General features: G+C 45.1%; 1 protein-coding gene across 7 annotated transcripts in view; it reads left to right on the forward strand.

The window, feature by feature from the left end:
* The first annotated feature begins 15,876 nt into the window (after nucleotides 1-15,876).
* Nucleotides 15,877-18,668, forward strand: part of SMARCA2 (SWI/SNF related BAF chromatin remodeling complex subunit ATPase 2) — a 158,373-nt gene continuing 155,581 nt past the window's right edge. For 3 of the 7 annotated variants that reach the window (XM_053924100.2, XM_071221521.1, XM_071221523.1), the window contains exon 1: nucleotides 15,877-16,013. The gene's annotated coding sequence lies outside the window, so the exon portion shown is untranslated. Of the gene's footprint in view, nucleotides 16,014-16,543; nucleotides 16,820-17,941; nucleotides 18,091-18,143; nucleotides 18,387-18,668 lie in introns of those variants that run through there. The other 4 variants (XM_053924107.2, XM_053924102.2, XM_053924109.2 and 1 more) reach the window with 4 other exon arrangements.

Genomic DNA, 18,668 nt, shown 5'->3' on the forward strand with positions numbered 1-18,668 from the left:
CTATACATGATTTTTTTCTTTAATCAAATTTTTGATGATGCGGTCATAGTTTATCATTACAAGAAATGTATATAAATAAACAATTATTGACAGAAAAGAGATGCTTGAAGGGGATGCTAATTTTATATACAGTAGCAAATTCTGCTTTAGCCACAGTAAGATACAAAAATAAAAAAAACAAAACTATTCAACTGTGGATGGCTTTGGGGTAGCTAGAGTTATGGGACTAAAATTTTGGAAAGTGCTAAAGATTTGACACCCTGTTTTGTAAGCCATGAAAGTGACTGAGAATTCTGATAGGGAACTCAGAGGAAGAAAGGCTGAACAGGAGGATCTGAGCCTTGAGGATTTCTCTGAGAAGGTGCTGAAGAGGAAGAGGAAGAGGAAGGGAAGGGCTGAACATCCTGTACCTGAGAAGGAGGGGGAGTGTTAAGACTTGTTAGGACAAAGAGATCAATGTAAGTTAGCAGTTTGTAAAGTAGTTGACTCCTGAGAATGAGGAAAAAACTGAAGACTGAGAAAAGCCACCGACTGGTGGAGCTGGAAAAAATAACACTATCTTCGTTTTTTGAGCATTTCCTCTATATGAACACCGTGATACGTGCAATATATCTATTGTCTTTTATAATTCTCACAATAATGCCTTGCTTTGGGTGCCATTATTTTATTATCCCCATTTTAAAAATGAGGAAACTGAGACAGCATTTAAGATGGCAGGAAACTTAGAGATTATTGTGCACAAATCTTCCCATTTTATCAGTGAATTTAAAGGGCTCACAAGTAAAGGTCACATGACTTGTCCAGAGCAGAGCTGACTCGAAGAAAAGGAGCTCACATTGGAGGGAGACTGTACGCCAAATTTTCCCTTGACGATGACCAATCAGCCTCCTAGTGGTATTTCTTCATACTTACTTTCTACATTTTCTCAATACTACATAAACTGTCTACATGTACAAATTTTGACGCAATGTCATCAGTGTTATTTGGCTGCTTTAGGTAGCTCTCCTATTTCATTATCAGCATCATTTGTGTAAGATGTCGTATATGGCAATGCTGTTTAAGTCTGATAATGAATCTATCACTAAAGTGGGGATTTTCCCCTTGATTGGGGGTGGGGTGGTTGTTACTCAGGAGAGAGTAAAAGTTGTGACCATTTAGTAGAACACTGATTAAAAATGTGATCAATGTTATACATTGACAATTCAATGCTACAAAAGGAGTTTAGGTTATAAGTGGCCTAAGTGATCTTTACTTTCAAAGTTTATGTTAATAGGTAGAGTATTAGATGGAGAGAGTATCTAAACAGTTTTACCCATCTTTCAAAAATACCCCAAATATGCTAATTAGCATAGGCCAGATACTATTCCCTTGTTGGTGGCTAGTGACCAACAAGTCCATTATGAGTTTATTAAAACCCTGGGCCATGGAAGTGTTACTAGCAAATTGTATAGTCTAAACTCTCTCCAAGGTAGGAAATTTTTATAGATTTTGCTGTTAGCATAAATGTGACCTGGTATGCAAAAGTATAATCATGAACTAAGATTTTTTATTATTAATTTGAATTAGGAAAGTGTGTCTATTTTACTGAATTTCCAAAAGTCTAAAAGTATTGCATGTGCAATTTTAAATATATTTATATATTAATATATTATTATATCTATTATTAAAAAGATGGTCCAAGTATGGAACCCAAGTAGTGGTATTTCTATTACCCCAATGGACATTTTTATTTTACTAAGATTTGTATAATCCATGAACTGTTCATCCTGAGACCCATGTTTCAGTAACCTGACCTGGAAGCAGAATATTCAGGTGAGGGCAAAAGTTCCTGAAGTGTGTATCTCCTCTTGGTCCAAAGAATGTTGTTTTCCAGCTCACTGTGAACTATGAGTCACAGCCGGGTGTGTGCAACATAAAAAGGAAATGACGTAGAATAGAAAACATTAACTAAAGATGGCATTGCTCTTAGTAAGAGTTTTAGTTACTGTGTTTGTTGGCCCTCAGATCCACGCCTCCCTCTTCTGCTCAGCCCTGTGAGGCAAGTGGGGGCTGACCCTTGTGGTCTGCAATTCCCAGGCTCTTGCGTCAGCTGCAGTCAGCCCATGAGTGGCACTGGCAAGAGATGGGACAGCTGAAGGACAGGAGGGAAGAAGAAAACAGGGTATTTCCCCGCTTCTCTCTCTGCCTCTAGCTTCATCTCTAACAACAGCCATATGTCCGTCTTGGTTCTAATGGTGCAAACCATCAGTGCTTCAGATTCACTAGAAGACCCTGGCCTCTAGACTCTCTTCATTCTGCCTTGTCCCTTGGTGGCCTCCAGCTTAGGGGTAATAGTGACTTCTTACTGTTGTTACTCTCAGCTCTTTATTTGACTTCTCAGCTTTTCCACCACCTGCATAAACAATTCCCTAAATTAAATTCCCTCTGTTTTCCTGGTTAGACCCTGACTGATAAAATTCACTATGTACCTACATATGTGTGTATTGGGTCATGATATAGAATACATTTCATACTGAGAGTAGTTGTTAGAACAGTTTGAAAGCCACAGTCTATGAAAATAAATTTGATAGTATGCAATGAATAGTCCTGGGCCCATTTCTTCAATTGGACATTGATGGCTGTAGCTGGAGAACATGAACTTGGAGACATTTTTCTTTCAAGGGACACAGTGTGGTAGAGTAGAAGGTATACTGGCCTGGAGTAAGGAGACCAAGATTCTAATCTTGGTGGGTGGCCATGGGCAGTCCATTCATCCAAGTCCACTAAACCATGTGTCCTGGTGTATTATGCATAAAAGTGCATGGTACCAGAGGTTCTGAGATTGGTGTGTTTTTTAAACCAGCGACTATTATAAGAAGTTACAGTGTTACCATACTGAAGGAGGCATTGATGTAGAGCCTGCAACAGCTCAAACACCAGTGTTATCAGCATTTAAAAGCTGTTTGAAAGAATTAAATAGTCACTTAGCTAGATCATTAAATTTTACTTTTACTATTTAATTATGTTCCTCACTTGATAAGTAGTCATTTATAATATTAGCATTAGAAATAATAGCTCACCACTCTGGTCTTAAGTTCTTAGAAAATGATAAACATTGATATCAGCCGTAGGACTTGCAGAATATCAGGTAATGGTGGTTGCAGTCATTAATGTCAGTGAATTAGTCACACTATAAAATTGAGGTGTCATATAAAGACAAGTGCCCTGACTGGTGGGTATACTTTTAAAGTAGTTCAATAAAATGTAGCTAAAGTGTGAGGTGTAAACTTATTTAAGATTCAGACATACTCCCAAACCCTATGTCCTAAGGATTAAACAAACACGCAAACAAAAAAATATTGTATGATAAAGCCCTGGCTGATGTGGCTCAGTGGATTGAGCACGGGCTGCGAATCAAGGGGTCGCTGGTTTGATTCCCAGTCAGAGCACATGTCTGAGTTGCAGGCCAGGTTCCCCAGTGGGGGCCATGTGAGAGGCAACCACACACTGATGTTTCTCTCCCTCCCTTCCCCCTCTTTAAAAATGGATAAATAAATTTTAAAAAATATATGTTGTATGTTATGATCTTCTTTTACCTTATCACCAAAATCCCTTATTTTCTCTCATATTTAAGGAAAGCCTATTACCAAAAGGCCCCAAATAGTCTTTATAAAAGTAAAATTCCAACAGAATCACAATGTCTCTGTTAAGGTATGCAATTGAATATGCACAATTCCAGACTTTTCCTTTATGCCCAACGCTCATTGAAGTCAGTAACTGTTCAGCTAAGTTTATCTGAAGGGGAGATAAAAGCTGCCTGCCCAGCATTAAACCTTGCACCATGCAGAATCCAGGCGCTTGCAGCCCTTTCCCAAACTTCTTGTTCTTGTTTTATATATTCATCACTTTCTGTAACGAAACCTAAAGTGAAGCCATATTGTTGTGGAATGTATGTAATCCCTACCTGTGGAGAGACGGACTCTCCTTCCCTCTCCCAAAGCAGATTATATATCTCAATTTCTTTAAAGAGTCATCAAAGTAATTTTAGTAGTTATTTCTGGTTTTATAAGTTCCTGGCTTATTTTCTACCCTTGTCTTGAATTTGCATAAAACATCAAGCATAGAAAAATGACTAAAATAAGGCAACAGCAGATTGCACTTCTGTGTATTGAACTTGAAATAAGAATCCGGTGGGTGACAAAATGCAAGTCGAGCCGAGAAAGGGTCGCACGCAAATCAAAGACAATAAATAGTAACTGAAAAGATAAGTCCAGGAACAGCTGAAGGTGGTCTAAAAGTAAAATGCTGCAATAAAATCCAGTGAAACAGCGTGAGGGATGCAGTATATTCTGCCACTGTGGCATTTGGCTGTGGGGCTCAGTGGTGAGCCAGTGTCACGCTGGTACAGAGGCACACTGTCAATCTGAGGGACACAGTGCAGGTCAAAGGGCAGGAGCTACAGCGACCTCCCAAACAAAAGTTAAATATTGGAACAATTTATGACAAAAAATTTTTAGACATTGAATTTATGTTCTGATTCCTAATGTACAATTGCCCAAAGATGTGTCAAAGCCTCCAAGACATGTTGATGACATTTATAAAATTCTTTCTTGTCTAGACAACATACATATAATAGAGTATTATTGAGAAAATCTTTCAGAAGAAAATTACCCTCAGAAAGCCTAACTCCAGAGACAAATGAAGGCTTCCTTTGGGTGGATAGAATGCATTTAAATTATCCAGAAATGTATTGCATTCTATAGGGTTTTTTTATTTAAGGGTAGACATGTTTGGATATATAAAATATACAGTTAGTTTTATAAAGTTTAAGGAAAGGTTTATTTCTTATCAGAAAAGTACCCTGCATCACCTGTGCTCTGGTACCTCTGTATCAGAGATTCCTACTGCCTTGGAGGAAGATCCCACCGGAAATCTGATGAAATGTATGGACTCTGTGTGCAGAAAGCGCACATTAACATGATTGTGGAGTTTCGAACAGTTGCAAGGAATTCTGAGATGCTCCAAAGATCATTTATATTGCACCCTCCCCTGTCTCATAATGGCTGAAAATCCCTGTATTGATGACAAATTATTGGGCAGTTTTTACATGAGCAGCATAGATCACTCTGAGTCTGGAGATTTATCAAGCTGGGGTAAAAATTCTGACTTCATCATTTAGTCATCTCCACCTTGATTGATCATATTCCCCTTGCAGTTTAAAAGAAAAAAACAGATACGATGTAATTTATATAGTTATTCATTATACATATATTCAGTATTAATAGCGGTGTGAAACGTACACAAAATAAGAGTTATAAAAGAATGAGATGAAAATGATAGAGTGAAATTTATTTTTTCCTAGGCATTTTATTAAATATTTTAATTTGTATTTATTGGGGTCACATTGGTTAATAAAATGATATAGGTTTCAAGCGTACAGTTCTACAATACATCACCTGTATATTGTATCGTGTGTTTACCACCCCAAATCAAGTCCCCTTCCATCACCATTTATCCCCCTTTACCCTCTTCTACCCCCATCACCTCCCTTTCCTGTGGTAATCACCATACCATTGTCTATGTTTATGGTTTGTGTTTTTCTTTTGCTAAATACTTTCACCTTTTTCACCCGGCCCCCAACCCCTTTCCCCTCTGCCCACTCTCAGTCTGTTCTCTGTATCTATGAGTCTGTGTCTATGTTGTTAATTTATTTAGTTCATTAGGTTCCACATATATGTGAAATCGTGTGGTATTTGTCTTTCTCAGACTGGCTTATTTCACTTAACATAATACTTTCTAGGTACATCAATGCAGTAGCAAAAGGTAAAATTTCCTTATTTTTTACAACTGAGTAGAATTCCATTGTGGAAATGTCCCATAGTTGTCTTATCCACTCATCTATTGTTGGGTACTTGGGCTGCTTCCAAGTCTTGGCTATTGTACATAATGCTGCAATGAACATAGGAGTGCTCATGTTCTTTCCAATTAGTGTTTCAGGTTTCTTCATACTAATTCACAGAAGTGGAATCACTGGATCATAAGGCAGTTCATTTTTAACTTTTTGAGGTATCTCCATACTGTTTTCTTTAGTGGCTGCACCAGTCTGCATTCCCACCAACAGTGCACTAGGGTTCCCTTTGCTTCACATCCTCACCAGCACTTGTTGTTTGTTGATTTATTGATGATGGCCTTCTGACAGGTGTGACATGATACCTCATTGTAGTTTTAATTTGCATTATTTTGATGATTAGTGACTTTGAGTCTCTTTTTAATCTGTATGTCCCCTATGGAGAAGTGTCTATTTAGGTCCTTTGCACATGTTTTAATTGGTTTGTTTCTTTTTTTGATGTTGAGTTGTATAAGTTTTTATAAATTTTGGATATGAACCCTTTATTAGATGTATCATTGGCAAAAAGTTCCCCATTCAATGGGTTGTCTTTTCATTTTGTTGATGATTTCCTTTGCTGTGCAAAAACTTTTTAGTTTGAGATAGTCTTATTTTCTTTCTTCTGTTTTCCTTACCCGAGGAGATATATCAGAAAAAATACTGCTACAGGAAATGTCTGAGATTTTAGTACCTATGTTTTTTTCTAGGATTTTTATGGTTTCAAGTCATATTTAAGTCTTTAATCTATTTTGAGTTTATTTTTGTGTACGGTGTAAGTTGGTGGTCTGGTTTCATTTTTTTTGTATGTATCTGTCTAATACTCTCAACACCATTTATTAAATAGACTGTTTTTACCTCATTGTATATACTTTCCTCCTTTATCAAATATTAATTGACTACAAAAGTGCGATTTTATCTGGGGGCTGTCCATTCTGTTCCATTGATCTGTATGTCTATTCTTATGCTCGTAAGACGTTGTTTTGGTTACTGTGGCCTTATAGTATAGTTGGATTTCAGGTAGTGTGACCCCTCCAACTTCGTTTTCCTTTCTGAAGATTGCTGAGTCTAATCAAGGTCTTTTGTGGTTCCACATACATTTTTGGAATATTTGCTCTAGTTCTGTGACATACACTATTGGTATCTGGATAGAAATTGCATTGAATCTATAGATTGCTTTGAGTAATATGGACATTTTAATGATGCTAATTTTTCCTGTCCATGAATGTGATATATTCTTCCACTTATTTATATCTTCTTCAGTTTCTTTCTATAGTGTCTTATAATTTTCCAAGTACTGGTCTTTTACATCCTTGGTCAAGGTAGTCTTCTTTGGTATTATATGTCCATAGTCCTAGGTATTATATATTTTTTATGCAATTGTAAAAGGGATGGTTTTCTTAGTTCCCCTGAGAGTTCATTATTCATGTATATAAATGCAACTGATTTCTTGATATTTATTTTGCATCCTGCTACTTTACTAAATTCAGTTATCAGAATTACTAGTTTTTTGGTGGAATCTTTAAGGTTCTCTATATACACTATCCTGTCACTTTCACGTACGCATGCCTGCCTGTTGAGACCACATGGACGTGGTCTCAGACGTGGGAGCCTGGATGCAGACGGTGGTTCCATGTGTCTCACTCTGCTCCCACGTCAGCAGCTGCTCAGCTTCCCTCGTCCGTGTGCGCCAGGACTGGTGGGTCCCATCCCCTCTCCATGGACATTTGTACTTTTTCCAGTTCCTGGCTATTTTATCAGTGCTCTGACGGGTAGTTTTGAAAATACATCTTCAAAAAAATGTTCAAGCAGGGCTGTGAGGTAGCCCCTAGGACAAGCACTGCCCGGTGCAGGCGTGTACCTGTGGGACTCTGATGGGTCCTGCACACTGGTCTCCCACTGGGGGGGCCTTTCCCCTTTCTCTCCACGGGACCTGCTGGGGCCTCTGCTTCTTCACTTTGTCCCCAGGGCTGGTTGCTACCAGACAGACCAGAAGCATGCCAGACTGATGGTGACAGTGCTCTCTCCCCAGTGTTGACAGTGCATGTGCCCCCATCCGGGAGGTCAGGTGTGGCTGGCATGTAGTGAACATGTGCATTGCATCTCATTGGAATTGCGAGTATTTGTTCTTGGTTTCGTTAGAAAAAATACCTTTTGAGAGTTTTAACATACCACAGGGATGTTAAAATTTTCCCTGGCCTTGGGTTGTGAGGAATGCATTCCAGGTTGTGGTTTGTCTTTCCAGATTTCTGCATTTTTCTCATTTTTGTTTTGGGCACAGGAGGAGCCAGCTGTTGCCTGACTGGCTTCTGGCCCTGCGGTCACACTCAGCACAGCTCTCTCTGCCCCGAGACGATGTGCACACTTTTGGAACAGGCTGCTTTTTTTGTCGTCTGATCTCTAATCCACTTGAGATTTCCCTTTCAAATATCAAAAATGCTATTTCAGATAAAAACAAATGAAAATATGTAAGCTGACACACGAAGGCACCGATTTAAGATTTCACTTATTGGAAACATCCAGAAAGGGAAAGGAGCAGAGACGGGAAGCACATCAGGGGCAGCCAGGGGCGGCAGGAGTGGGGAGTGAGTGTTTCTACTGCAGGGTTTCCTCTGGGGTGATGGAGCGTCCTGCTGTTAGAGAGTGGTGGTGTCACAGCATCGTGAATGAACTTCCTATTCAGAAATGACGCAATTTGCAGTATAAATAATACTTTATTACTTAAAATGAATCACACCGTGGGAAAATGAAGGGTAAAAAGAGAAAAAAGAAAAGAAGAAAAATAATTCGCCCCAAAACTCCCAAATAATAAAAAGAAAAATGTGAAATACTGAATCACACCATGGAGAAAAGAAGAGCATAAAAATAAAAACAAAATAAAAGGAAAAGGTCAAAGAGTGGGGATAAAATGAATTCCTCTGATGGAAGAGGTAGAGCAGGTTCAACCGGCAGCTCTGGAGCTGGCCCTGATGCATCTTCCCGAGGCGGCTCCTCCTCTGGGTCAGGAGCCAGGGCAGGCTCCAGGAAGGCTCCTCAGGCAGGGGTGGTGGGGCCTCAGCCACGTCAGGAGATGCCGCACATTCGTGTCCTGGCTCCAGAGCTGCAGATGGAGTGGCTGCTAGAGGTGGCATGACTGCTGGAGGTGGACACCCCTCCAGGTCTGGAGCAGACTCCTGGTTGCCCCTGCACCAAGCTCCTCAGGATATACGACAGGTGTTGAAGCAGGAGCCAGCTTTGCTTCCTGGGCTCGTGCTGGATTTGTGAGAGGAGAAAAGATCACCCACGTGCCGGCATTTCCACATACCCACTAAAGACAGAACACAGCCAGGGGCTTCCAGAGAGGCCACAGCCCAGGAGCCACCCCAGGACATCCTCCCTGCAGACAGTCCAGCACATGGGTGCTCTGAGGCCATTCTTTGCTCCTGGCCATCATCTCTGGGTGCTCCCTGTGTGTCTGGCACCAACCCCTCCCCATAAGCTTGCATATACCTCCATCCCCCATCCTACCCCTACCTCCCCCAACTTCTCACCCTTTGGCTCCACCTCCTTGGGCTCCAGGTCCTCCAGCCCGATTCATTTGACATAAGCACCGTACACCATGTTGATGCTGGAAATGTTGAGCTATCTGGGGAGCCTGGGTGGCTTTGGCTTTGGGGTTGTGTCCTTCTCTGGCTATCCATGGACCCTGGTTTGCCAGATCCCCAGGTGGCCACAGTCACTTGTGGCTGCTCTGGCCCTCAGTTGCTCTGGCCCTCAGTGATGTGGCATACCTGCTCCTTGCTGGTGGTGACGGGGCAGGGGTCTTTGTCAACCAGCTGCTGTTCCTCAGTGACCTGGGTTGAGCTCTGCAATGACAGTGACTGGCAGCCGGTTGGGAGGCCTCAGGTCCTTCCTGTCCCTAGTCACTGCTGCTTCTGCTTACTGGCGCTTCTGTTCCTGGATCAGGCCCAGACCTGTGTCTGCACAGACCTCCATCCAGGGGACATGAGGTTCACCCCCAGGGTTCGGAGTAAACCTCAGGCAGAGAGTGCCACGCACAGTCCGTATCCACCCAGCCAGCCTTGACCTGGGGTGTGAACATGAGGGGCCCACCAGGCTCCTGACCTCCTCTCAGCCTCTTCCTGCTCACGCAGGCCCTGCGCACATGAACTCCCTCACACACACACACACACAGAGACACACACACACAGACATACACAGGGAAGGGACATGGGGCTGCTCAGGTGGAATCAGTGTGGTGGCCTGGCCTGAACAAAGCTGCCCTCTGGGTCCTGCTGTGAAAAGGGCCACAGGTCTCTGGCTGAGGATGGGCCCATGGTGGCCCCTGTGGAACATACTATCACCACTGCCTAGTTTGAGGCCACAGCCATGGGACAGGGGCAGACGACAGGAGTACATCCTGTCTTTTTCAATGTCTTTAGCCAGGTCAGCTGGGTAGGGGCAGTTTTAGAATGTGGCTGCCTGGTTACCAGGGTTCTAAATTCTGCTGGGCTCTTTGGTCAGGCAGCGAGGTCACTGCTCAGTGTAGTGAGGTCACTGCTCCCGTCAGAAGTGAAGTCACTGCTATTGTCTGAGGACACGCTTGAGGTAGGGGACCCAGGCAGTGAGATGATATCGCACTGCCTAGAGCTAGTATTTCAAGACTGTATGCTTAGGTGAGAATTCATTATTAATGATAGTTAACATAAATCCAAATTTCAAGTAGCCTTGAATAATTATGAATGTTTTTGACCTGTTTCTTGTCAGGTCTAATTAGACTGTCTGCTTTTACTTCCCAATATGGCTTGCAAAGAATTCTTAGAGATTAAAGCGGCAGGTTTGATTTGGGTTTTCACCTGTGCTTTGCGTTATCGGGTTTATGTCTATCTTCGATTTCTTTGAAGGAATCTTTAAAATCATTTGTTTTCCAAATAAGAGGGTCGATTGGTTAAAACCAGGCAATATAATCTGTGGACACGGTAAACTTCAGGCAACGCCTGGACAGTGACGTCTCCAGAGGGGTGCTGCAGCCACCCGGTGCCAGAAAGTTTTCTCAGACACATTCCTAGGTACGTGGCCAGTCTATCTGGGACCATGAAAGGTGGTAGGATAAATGAGTATAATACACAGTTCTAAGTGTCTCTCTCTCTCTTTTTTTTTTTTTTTTTTTTGGTCATCATTACATGTTTTAATCATTAAAGGAAAAACAAATAGAGTTTGTAACATTCTTCCCGCATCACAATGAATCATCTTGCCCACTCTACCTTGGAGACCCCTGCCTTAGGCAAACTACTTACTGCCCCTTAGCTGCCTGCTCTGTAAAGCGGGGAGAACATCACATATCTCATAGCACTAAGCGAGTTAAATGACATATGTAAAGGTCTCTGCAGGAATGCTGGCAGATGATTTAAAAAATAAATAAACAGAAGCTGCTATTATAATTACAGCTCTACTACACAATTGCCATATAAGCACTCATGTTACTCCGAGACAAATTCAAAATCCAAACAAACAGAACCTCCTCCCAATGCTTTTTATATGACTGTGAGAGATGTTACTTCTCACCTCCCACCTTCTCCACGCCCCACCAAAGCCAAACAGAACAAAACCAAACAAAATAAAAACAAAAACCTATCAGCCTTTTCAGCTAGGAAAATAACAAAGATTATTTTCAGAACACATCACCTTGTTCATATCATAATTACTAATAGCGAAGGCCTGCAGATTTTGTCAGATAGTTTTAATATATTTCTCTCATCCTTTCAATTTAACAAAGGTGTTTTCTTTAACAATATATAGTAGTTCCCCCTTACCCATGGGGATACATTCCAAGACCCCTAGGAGGTGCCTGAAACCCCAGATAGTGCTGAATCCTGTACTTGTGTTTTTTCTACATACATACTTTGTCCCTTGTAGGAAACCGTTTATGGCTTCTCTTTGGCGTATTCAAACTGCCAGATTACTATACTTGCACTCTGGGGCCATCATTAAGTAAAATAAGGGATGTTTGAACACAAGCACTGAATTACAAAGACAATCCATCTGATGATCTAGAAAGCTACTAAGTGACTATTAAGGAGTGCATACAATATGGGAACACTGCACAAAGGGATGATTCCGGTCCCGGGTGGGACACAGCAGGCCTTTTGGAGGTTTCATTGCACTACTCAGAATGGTGTACAATTTTAAAATTATGAACTGTTTGTGGAATTTTGTATTAAATATTTTTGGACCAGGGACCACAGATAACTGAAACCACAGGGAGCAAAACCGTGGATAAGGGGGAAACTGCGGTACAATGTGCTAGGCATCCAGCGAGTTGCTGAGGTTTCAAAGATGAATTGAACTTGCTCTACACCCTCCAGGCACCAACCATCTAGTTGAGGATGCCAAGTAAACACATCAAAGTGATGAGTGCTATAATGGCCATACACACTGGTTGCTATGGGAGCAGAGTAGGATAAGTAGATTCCTCTTCCTGGGGAGGGCAGGGAGGGCTACTGGAAGGTTGCAGGGCCATCGCTGAGTCTTGGAGGATGCACTGGGGACTGGCATTTCAGTCAGGGGAAGGTATGTCCAACATGGCGCCTTTGGAACCAGCATGTAAAGCAGATTTCTGGAGCTCAGGCATTTGGGGAATCTCAACAATGCGGGAAGAGAGGTTGGACACCACCCTTAAGGAATCTTAACTTTATCATATAATAGATTGGGAATAGACAAAAGCTTTTAAGGCCTTTAAGGGAGTGATAGGATCACAAAGAGAATTGGGGAGGTATTTTGGAAGAATGTGGAGAAACAAAATCTGCTGAGACTGTTGATTGGAAAAAGGAAAGAGAGGAGTGTTTATTTCTGCAGTAAATTTACTTGCTAATTCTAAACTCTTCACTAAATTAAATGTCGACTGATTCACTTTGTCAAAGTTTAGTTTCCATTACTGCAGATGAAATTACTCATTCCATAAATGGTCTAGCTGCTCCTGTTTGAGGCTAGGCAGCATTTCAGTTATCATTAACAGCTTGCCTGATAGGACTCAAAGCTTCCTAACTTTGTGCACGGTCATTTTCTTTACGAGGGCGTTGTAACAGAATATCAGCGTTCAAACCCAATAACTATTTGATACAGAACCTCAGCGGTGGCAGACTTACAAAACAAGTGAATGTGGCCATACAAACACGAAAAGTTGTCTTTTATCCCTTGATGCTAAACTGAAAAATTAAAAGCAAGTTCAGAGCTTTATTATGACTCATCAAAGTCCTAAAGGAAAAGCTTCATGTGAGTATAACATCCTGTGCAGCCTTCCAGAGTCCTTTTAGCCTCCAATTACATTTGCTTTTATGTGATTTTCTGAAAAACAAAAGAACCCCATCATTTTTCTCCTTAACATCAATTGTTAAATTTTGCTTTACCTCAGAGATGAAGCTCATGCTACATGTACTACAATCTCCTCTTTGTACCGAGTGAATGGTGCTGCCTTTTCATTTCTCCTGCGCGCAGGTCTTATTTTATAAAATTCATACTTGCTGCCGCACAAGCTACAAACAAGACAATTCTTCAGAGGAAAGGCCTGAAGTGAGAAGGTGCTGCTTTCTTAGACCAATGTGAAGGGAAAAGGAGACGGAATATCTATATTTAATCTCTGCTCCCAATGATAGATTTTATTCTTCAGTTCCCATAGTTGTGCATATAATGCATGGATACTCATCCCTCCAGGTACTGCATCAAAATTTTATACGAGCTGAAGAAGATACATATGTAACAAAGGGAGTGTGGTTTTTTTACTTTCCTTCTGACAAAATGCTGTAAAAAATGGCCAGTCTCTCCCTCCAGTGTCTTACTAAGGTTGTTTTCTTTCTGAAATTTGGCATGGCAAGTGGAGTAGAATCTTAAAGGGATAAAGGGCACCTGTTCACAAGGAAATAATGGTAAAGTCATCAATTTCTGAAAAAAAGCATGTGGGGTTGACATGCCAGGGAAACAAATTAGGCCCCCAAATTAAAACCTAGCATTACCTGATATAATAGGTACGGCCACTAGGTTAAAGCCTTTTTATAGACAACTAGGTTAGCTGGCCATATTTTTAGCTGCAATTTATTAGACAGTTAGAAGTTATACTTTAACTACATTGCTAATTTTATTTAAGATTTCTGGCTGTATTTCTCCCAGTTAGCAGTTATACTGGCATATCCTCAGGCAGAAAAAAAAAAGTTCTTACAAAAGATTCTTCAGGGCATACTATATTCTCCTTCTCTCAGATGTGTTATCTTTACTTGTCTTGAGATTCACTTTGGGATAGACAGAAAATTATGAAGGTAACGTGGACAAGCAGGTAACAAAGCCTTAGAAAAGGACAGGGTGGGTGATCTTCGACACTTCCAGCCACCTGGCATTGGTGCCCGTGCAGACTCTACTTCTGCCAGCAGTGGACCAACGATGTCAACGATTCCTGCCATTTAATGACCACATGCAACATTTGGTATCCTTTCCATTGTCCGGTGTCTTCAAGGAATCCAGTGCATAGTTTTAAGCATCCTAGAGAAGTGCAGTTCAGACCCGATTGCTCAAATAGAATCAATTTTGCAACAGTGAAATGGTCTTAAAATAGGATTTTACTGGGGGGCGGGAGGGGGGGGGGGAATCCTCAACCAAGTAGTCACAGTGCACTTTGAATGACTAATTTAAGCCATTATATATTACAAAATAAGGGATAAATCATACTTTTCATAACACTATTATATAGGAACAGTCAAGCACCTAAATTAGTCGGAGTCTCTAAAGTAATAGGCCCCTGATTTAAGTATAACATTCTCTCACACTTCATAAAACTAAAAATAAAATTGTCTCAGCAAAAACTGACCTATTCCTCCCGCCAAAATACTGTATTGCAAAGGAAATTGGAACAAGAGGTCTCAAAACCTCAAAGTGCCAGCAGCCTACCGTGTGTAGCCTTAACTGGTGTTAACAGTGGGGTGGGAGGGAAGATTCTATGGTTGGTAGAGAAAAAGAGATTTATTATCCTTCTTAAATCAAAAGCAGATTCCATGCATCAGCTTCCCCCTAACCCGCCCACCCCACCCCCAACGAGGTAGTTTCCCCAAAATTTTGTGTGTGTTCTACCGAAGATGACAGGTGAGGGCAGGTCAAAGTGCTGTATGTGGTTCAAAAAGTAAACAGAAGAGTGAGGGCGGTTTTATTTATTTATAAGGCATTCATCCTCTTAGCTGTCCCCTCCCCCCCTCCCCCCATTGGCATTTGGAAGCTTGCAGTCCTTTAAAAAAGAGGCAGATTTGGCAAGAATGTTCTTTGTGCCCGCCTCGCGTTTTGCGGGGGAGAAAGGGGACAGATTTATAATTACACCTTGGGTGGGGAGCGGTTGTGGGGTTGGTGGGGGTTGGGGGCGGAGGAGCGGTGAAAAGTTTCCGCCAGCAGGACGGTGCCTGTTTTCGTTTGCTTGTTTGTTTGTTTCCACGGTTAACACTGTGCCACAAACAGCTTTGGTGCCACTCGGAGTCTTTCTCCTGTGCCCTCCCTTTCCCTCGGCAGGCTCACCCCGGCAGGCGGAGGCACAGTTAAATTCCAGCACCTTCGCCGCAGAGCCCCAAACTACTACACGCTATTACTACGGCCGTCCTCCCTTTCGCTCTGCCTCCTCCGCTTCCCCAGCCTCCCGCGGGGGTGCCGGGCAGCGCCAGTGGAAGGGGACTGCCTGAGAGGTCTCGGGCGCCCGCTCCATCGAGGCTTGGGGCTTTCCGCGTCCTGCGCAGTTTCTCTGCTCCGGGCACAAACGCGGCCGAGAGCCGGCGCCTTGCAGACACACACGGATCCACGCATACAGTAGAGCTGTCTCCGTCCACATTCTTGCACACCTCCCTCTCCCCCCCCCCCCCCCCCCGCCCCAGGAGTCGCTGAGTGGGGCGAGTGACAGGCGCTTCCCGCCAACCCGCGCCGGGGCCGGCAGGGAGGGGCGGCACGCGGAGCCAACTGCAGCGCTTCTTCCGGCGCCCGCGGAGGCAGCGAGGGTGGGACGCGGGGCGGAGCTCGAGTTTAGGAAGAGGAGGGGACAGCTGTCATCAATGAAGTCATATTCATAATCTAGTCCTCTCTCCCTGTGTTTCTGTACTCTGGGTGACTCAGAGAGGGAAGAGATTCAGCCAGCACACTCTTCGCGAGCAAGGTAAATATAACTTACAACTCCTTTCTCCTCTTTCCCCTCCCTCGGGCCTCCCGATTGCAGCCGCCGCACAAACCCCTCCGGCACCGCGCCGCCTTCGCCAGGGATTATTCATAATTATCCTAATTATTATTTATTGTGCATGCACGGAGACCAAAACAAACAGGCGGGCCAACCGCCACAACAACAAAAAAAGCCCGCCTCCTCCCCGTGGGCCTCAGGTGGAATGCTCTAACGACAGAACCCGGGCGGCGGTGGAAGAAACGGGAAAGTTTCAACCGAACCTTGCTGTTCTAATAATAACAGTAATAATTACTATTTAAAGGAGGCAAGGAGGGGAAATCCCAACAAACCACAGCCTTGACCCTGGATAGACAGTCAGCGGTGCGCTGCCAACTGAAGGTTGCAACGCACACACTTGGCAAGGTTGCAATACCCCCTCCCCATTCCCTTAAAAGCTTGGGGGGGGGGTGAAAAGGGGGGCTGGAGGCTGGAGGATTGGGAACGAGGATGGAAATGCGACAGTTCATCCCGAGCAGCCCTCCCCGGAAGAGTTGGAAGTGGAGCTGGAGAGGAAGGCAAGGAGCCTGGGCTGGCGGCGACACGCCAAGGAACGCGGCTGCCACTGGCTTCCAGGGGACTTGCTTAAAACGCTTCGGCTGCAGAGACTCGAGCGGATTGCGGCGGGAGAAGCCTGAGCTGGCGCGCCGAGGAGGCGGCTGCCACCGCCGCGGGGCGGGTGCGTGCGGGATCGGAGGTGTTGCCTCTACGGTGCACGTTCCCTGGGGCAGGAATGGGAATGCTGACCGGTAGGCAGGCCTTTAGGGAAAAGGGTTGCCAGGGGAATGTGCCTTCGGCTCTGAGGGTGGCCCTTCCCCAGGTACCTGGGCCACCGCGCGGGCTCGGGTGAAGTTCAGGGTGTCTGGCCAGCCCGGGCAGCACTACTGGGAGGGAGGGAGGAGGCACCGGAGAAGGAGGTTGGAGGTTCAGTTACCCTGCCCTCCCCCTCTTTGGGTTTGTCTCTTTTGCTTTGTATCTTTCCTTAGCTGGAGCTGCGGGATCTGTGGGCGTAGGTCGCCCGTGGCCGTCCGTGTGCTAGGGGAGCTCTGGGGCCAGGGAGAGCTTTCGTGGCAGCGGGCCGGGAGGCCATGATCCGGATAATCCTCTCTGCCTGTCACAAACAGGACCCGCGCGCACCAGGGAGCAGCCGTAGCGTTCGCTGGAGAAGGAGAAGGGCTGGGAGGGGTGGTGGTGGAGGGAGAATGGGGGGACAGCGAGCGAAGGAGGCGGGGAGATACAGTGGAAGCATTCTCCCAACGATAACGCGCACCCCATCTTTCTCGTTCCCTGCTTTCGAGTTGTTTTATTCCCATCCCAACCTGGTTTACCCCTTCTGCTCTCCCCCTCCATCCTGCCGTCGTCCCTCCTCCCGTTTGCGTTGCAAAACACGGCCATGCCATCTGCAAAGGTGTCGCGATGCACTTCCCTAAATAACTGGTCCGGCGCGACGGCCCCTAGCTGCTCTCCGGCTGCAGGGCACACTCTGAGTCTGGTGCCCTGGGTGCCCGATACCAGGCCTCTCAGCCCGGGTGCAGTTGCACAGTGCCAGGTTGGACGCAGTAGTGCGGGGTTGAGGGTTGAGGAGACACCCGTGCCCACGTCTGGGCACTCTGGTCGGTTTCCGGTACACGCGGGAAAATAGCCTCCTGCCAGTGTCTGCGCGCTCACCCCCGCCGCCTGGATTGCATTATTATTTTTATCCGGGTTGCTGTTTGCGGCGGATCTTGGTGAGCTCCAGCCTGGCCGGACTGCTATGGGGGAAGGGGGAGGGGGGGCGCGTTGGGGTGGAGGGAAGTTGGACTCGGATCAAGCAAGGAAAAAAAAAGTTTGGCAGGGAGGCTAAGTAGGGTGGGGGAGAAGAAGAAGGTGGCGAGCTCCGGCTGCTCGCCCTCAGGCCGGTGCGAGTGTGTCTGCGCGTGAGTGTGTTGTGCGCACTGGGGCCAGTGCGTCCTCAGGAGCAGCAGCGCTGGCAGACGCTCCTGCCAGCACCCTCCCCCCGGGGCTCTGGAAGACGAGCAAGGTTTGGTGGCCGGGCTTGGTTGGGGTGGCTTGTGCGTGTGGCTGAGTGTGAGTGTGCGCGCGAGAGCAGAGAATCAGGAAGTCACAGCAGCAAAGCGCACACAGACATGTTTGATCGCAGTGACATGACGCGCGCGAGGGAGGAAGCGGCAGCGGGGGCCGGGCTGCGAGCTCCTGCGCGGCGGAGAGCTCCTGAGCGGGCCTAGGGCTCCAGTGCGGAGACCCGCTCCTGCCCGCGCCTCCACACCACCGCTGGCTCGGCCAGCCCGGCTCCGCTTTTTGTTCCGCGTCCCCCAGGTAAGAAAGCTTTGTCACCTCTGCCACCCGCTTTTTGCGGATCTTTACAGCACTTTTCCTGCCCACTCCCTTTGGTCTCCCAGCCCGCGTTTCGTGCAAAGTCAGGCAGGCGGGGAGAAATGGGCTCCTTGCCCTCCGATTGATCCTGTGGAAAACTTTCCAGCGGGAGGCATCATGAAGGGGAAGCAGAAGGCCTCGCTGGCTGTTGTCGATTGTCCGTTCTTTCTCCTGCGGGTCCAGAGAGTGGAGTCGCTGCACCCTGGGGCTTTGCACATTCAAACT

This window comes from Desmodus rotundus, chromosome 1 (genome assembly GCF_022682495.2).
Source record: "Desmodus rotundus isolate HL8 chromosome 1, HLdesRot8A.1, whole genome shotgun sequence".
Lineage (NCBI taxonomy): Eukaryota > Metazoa > Chordata > Mammalia > Chiroptera > Phyllostomidae > Desmodus > Desmodus rotundus.